The 4,892-nt window shown below is 48.4% G+C and overlaps 1 protein-coding gene across 4 annotated transcripts in view; it reads left to right on the plus strand.

The window, feature by feature from the left end:
* The window catches only part of Heg1 (heart development protein with EGF like domains 1), an 86,024-nt gene that overhangs the window by 741 nt on the left and 80,391 nt on the right, over positions 1-4,892 (plus strand). The window lies entirely within an intron of this gene.

Raw genomic sequence — 4,892 nt, forward strand, 5'->3', positions numbered from 1 at the left:
GCAAACCCCAAATGTAGAACTGGTCTCTCCTGGTCTAAAGCCTGACTTTCCAGTATAAGTAAATAACGGATTTCGGAGTTTGAAAGGCTTCTGGTACTTAGGGCATCGTAAAGGACAAAGAGTGTGCTTTAAAACGAAACGAGCTACCCAGTTAACCTTAGGAGCAGGGTTTCTTGGGATAGGGTTGGGGGGCTGCAAGGTCACACCCCTACAAGACGCTGGCTGCCTCTGGAGTGCCCCGGGGCCGTTTTCTCCCCAGCCAGCTGCTTGCTGTGCAGGCAGGCGCTGCCTGTCCTGGTCACAGAATGGGGGACCTCAGCTCCTGTGCCTGCCTCCTTTGTTTCTAGTTCCTTTTTTTCTGCTGGAAGAAAATGCCACGGCCTGGGTGGGATTCTAATGTACCGCCCACACGACCTTGGCTGTGTCTCGACTTTGGCTCTCAGTTTCCCCATCTGTGGAATGGAAGGGCCCCATTCCTCCTAGCCTCCAAGTGACAAGAGGTGACAAAATGAAAGTAAAAATAAAAGAAAGTGCTGTGAACCAAACTGGCCTAGGTGATGTTTGCCATTTGTCCTCCTGTGAGAGGCAAAGGGCACACACCAGGCTCTGTTGTTACATTGCTGGGATTGCCAAGATTTTGTCCCATTTCCACTTCTCTGTCTGTCTGTCTGTCTGTCCAACTTACATGTTTTACAAACTTTCTCCCAACTTGCTCATCCTTAGAATGTAGAGGCACTACTTCCTAGAACTGAATAAGAGAGACCCTCATAAAGCCTCAATCGAACAGTAATCTCCCCTCTGAAGACTGCCTTGACCTTGTGTACTTCCGAGTCACTGGTCCAAGACAGAGAGGGAAACTGAGGAAGGATGAGCAAAGGGAGAGAGAGGTAAGCTGCTCAAAAGGTCCTTACAGACATGCAGTGCAGCTCAGACTTCCATAATCTTGATGACTCGAGTTTCAGAGAAAGGAATTAAAGGACCTAGAAGACATTTACTGACTCTCCTACTGTAGGAAACTGACTGAGAGATATGGTAGGGCATTTGTGGACTGTTCTAGATAGAGTTGTGTGTAAGGCACTTATAACTCAGACGGCCACCCGGGAACCCAAGGCAGGTGTCACTAACTGGTACTGAGGCTGAGGGCTCCATCTTGTGAGGGCCTATGGAGGAGGGGTGCTGAGCTCCAGCTTGAGGCTGGCACAGGGCTCTCCTTCCTATGGCAGGGAATCTCCCAGGCTCACACAGGCGTGAGTGTAGCATAGGGCTATAGTAGCCCCTGAGTTAGGGGGAGATAAGGTAAGAATTGGGGCCTTACGAGAGCTGGGCCTCCACAGCCATGGTGCTGGAACCTTCTCTGTTCCATTCGTTTGGGGAAGAGCAGGATAGAGGCTTCAGGCAGAGGAAGAACCCAGGAAGGAACGAGAATCATCCAGACTTTCTTTTAAGAAGGTTTCCTGATCTCTATTGCTCTAAGGCCCAGTCTAGGGCAGGGATGTTTGAAAGGTAAAGTTGGGAGAGATGCACTCTATGACCTGTTGAAACCTGCTAGAAGTTACCAGTGTGGCCGAAGATCCAGGCACTGCCTCTCAGGTTTCTGTTAGTGCCTCAAATGATGTCACTTAGAAAAAGGAAACAGCAAACAAACAACTACAACACAGCAGCCATCAGTGACCTCGGGGAGCTGGAGTTTTGTAGCAACCTCTTAAAAATTTCCTGGCCCACTTTGATTGGCCATCACACACCGCTAGGACCTCAAGTCTGCAGAAATCCTTTGCAGTCCTTTGCAGACATCCAGCCTCCCTGGTACTTAAGCAGATGGTCACCCACGCTCTGCATCCACATTTTTGTATTTAGGGAGGTGAGTGTTCTTGATGGTAATGAACCTTGAGTCGCACAAATAATACCCTTAAGCTGACAGTTGGGAAAACTTCCCTAAGTTACTTCTTCTGGGGGTGCTGGTGGCCAGTGCCTGGTCATCGGGTTCTGAGTTTCCAAATATTCCCCTGTGAGTAGCAAGCAGAGACTTAATTCTTCCCAGAGGGTCCTTCTAGCTCCTCTCCTCCCAGAGAATTCAAGGTTCCCACTGCTGGGTGGCTGTGTTTGCATTCCATTTGTGGACTGTTTGCCTGTGTCACACTGTCCTCCAAGGAGAGCTGCCCCTGTTTGTATAGCCATTGTTTGGCTTTTGTGACCCACCTGTCACCCTGTTCTGCTATGTCTAGCTGCTTCAGCCATCAATGAAAAGAGGCCAAGAGCTAGAGATTTCCTCTCTGTGTCGGCTTTCCTACTGACCGAGGGTCCTCCACAGAGCCATAGCTCCGAGCTGAGAACTAAGTTTAATTTTTCAGTCCATGGGCCACGCTTTCGTTGTGAGAGCTGCAGAGAGGAGAGGGGGCGGGAAGGTGGGAAAGAGGCTGGACTCAAAATGAGAATCCTCGACAAGAACATCCCCACCCGAAGGGGAAAATGGTGCTGCCCAGTTAAATTAAGCAGCCAGTCCAAGGAATAATAATCTTACAAAAATGTGGTTCCCTAAAGGAAGAGAGCTGTGAGCCCAGCCCCTTCTGGGCTGTTAAGCGGTGGTTCCTAAATTGCTCTAACTCTGTAGCCCGACTTCATTTAGCTTGGCTGCCACAGTGCGACCCTAACTGGCTGAGGCTGAGAGATAGTTCTGGGCAGCGTCTAGAAGCCTGCTTCTCTGACAGAGGTTGTCACAAGTAGAGAGAGGGACTTGGTGTGTGGCGTGCTGAAAAGCCACATCCTTTTAACCTTGCCTCTCTCCTGGTGCGTGCAGGTGCTGAGCTCATGTTTTCTGCTCACCTGCTGACTTGTGTGGATAAGGGGAGACTTCACCATGCCTGTGCCAGCTGGGCGGTTACTGCCTCCCAGGCCCAGGAGCAAGGGCAGGAGCCTCTGCCTTCCCGTGATCTCTCTGTTTCCACTGGCGCTGGCCAGCTGTCCAGGAGCATCCTTATTCAGGGTCGGGAAGAAGGAAGCAGCAGATGGCCATTGCTGCGTTCTTAGCTACTCCTTATCTTCTTCGGCATCTCCCCTCTGCCCCAGCATCTTCTCTGCATGAGCAGGACACTTGAACTGTAATGGATACCTCTCTTTGAAGCATCCTGAGGAGACCGCAGGAAGGCGACTAACTGGCATCCCTCTTAGAACTCCTAGCCTTTGAGCACCTGTGTGTGGTCAGCACACATATGTTTTTTTTACCCCATTTCACCCTCAAAGTCCTGCCAGGGGTATTGCTTCCCATTTAATCTCCCTTTATGGGAGATGAAGCCTAGCAAGGTTACGTCACAGGGAAAGGGAGGGAACTGGATATGATTTCAATCAAATTCATTAGCCCATCCCACCATGTTATGAGGTCTCTGTTTCTCATCTGTAGGACACGAAAACCTTGTTATAGATCCTTAGGAGCCTCCCTCTCCAGCTCACCATCCTTGCATGAAGTTGGGGACCATGGTTAGAACAAGCTGGCAATCGAGATACTGACAGGAGAGAGTTTTTTTTTTTTTCTTCTAGAAATCATTTCTAAGGGTGGAGAGATGGCTCAGTGGTTAAGAGCACTGGCTCCTCTTCCAGAGGACCTGGGTTCAATTCCTGGCACCATAAGGTAGTTCACAACTGTCTATAACTCTAGTTCCCAAGGGATCTGACACCCTCAACAGACATACATGCAAGCCAAACATCAATGCACATAATATAAAACAAAACAGAAAAACTACAAAAACACACAAAGATAATTTTAAAATTATTTTTATTTTTATGTGTGTATATGAGTGTGTGCGTGCATGCATGTGTGCCTCTCTCTCTCTCTCTCTCTCTCTCTCTGTGTGTGTGTGTGTGTGTGTAGGTGTTTGCATGTGAGTGCAGGTGCTTGTAGAGGCCAGAGGTATCAGAGCCTCTGGAGAGCTAGAGTTCTAGGTGGTTGTGAGCTGGCCAATGTAGGCTCTGGGAACAGAACTCAAGGCCTCCGAAAGAACACTGTACACTCCAAATCCCTGAGCCCTCTTTTCAGCCCCAAGAGGGAAGATTTTAAGATTATTTTTATGAGCAGAGGGATTGCCCATGAAAGTACTTAAGTCTGTAGACATATAGAATGATGTTTTGTATTGTTATTATGATGCATGACCTGTACATATACCAATCCATAGGTTACGGGTACCTGGGGTAGCTCATTCATTTTCACCGATATGAAGTGTTGCCTTTCCGTGGGCTCTGGGCTAGGGCCATGGGACAGTGACTCACGTTGGCAGTTGTCAGTTGCTATCAGCACCTGCTCTGTGGAATGAAAAGACATTCAGAAGTCCTCCAGGCACTTCTATTTTAACATCTGTGCAACTCGGTATTCATTTTCCCATAGACATGAACAAAAAGACTCCTGGCCTGTCTTTTCTCCCCTTTCTTTGTCAGAGTATGACAGATGTCTCCCTGCTTCTAAAAATAGTCCTAAAAAACCTACCCTCTCTGGACTGGAAGTATGGCTCAGTGGCTTTGAGTGCATGTTGCTTCTTCAGAGGACCTGGGTTTATTTCCCAGAATCCCACTGGGTAAGCTCACAGCTACTGTCACTTCAGCTCCACAGGACCTTTACAATGCTTCTGGCCTCCACAATCACACACACACACACACACACACACACACACACACACACAAAACTAATTTTAAAATTATTTTTTTAAATCTCTCCTGTGCAGGTTGTCGGCATCTTGGTTACCATCTATCTCCTCTAATCATGATTCCAGAGCAAGCAATCCATGTCTTGGTTGATTGGCTCATAAATCAGAAAATATTTACAAAAGCCTTACCCTAGCCGGGCAGTGGTGGCTCATGCCTTTAATCCCAGCACTTGGGAGGCAGAGGCAGGCAGATCTCTGAGTTCG

The sequence above is a fragment of the Mastomys coucha genome, unplaced genomic scaffold (assembly GCF_008632895.1).
Source record: "Mastomys coucha isolate ucsf_1 unplaced genomic scaffold, UCSF_Mcou_1 pScaffold12, whole genome shotgun sequence".
Classification (NCBI taxonomy): domain Eukaryota; kingdom Metazoa; phylum Chordata; class Mammalia; order Rodentia; family Muridae; genus Mastomys; species Mastomys coucha.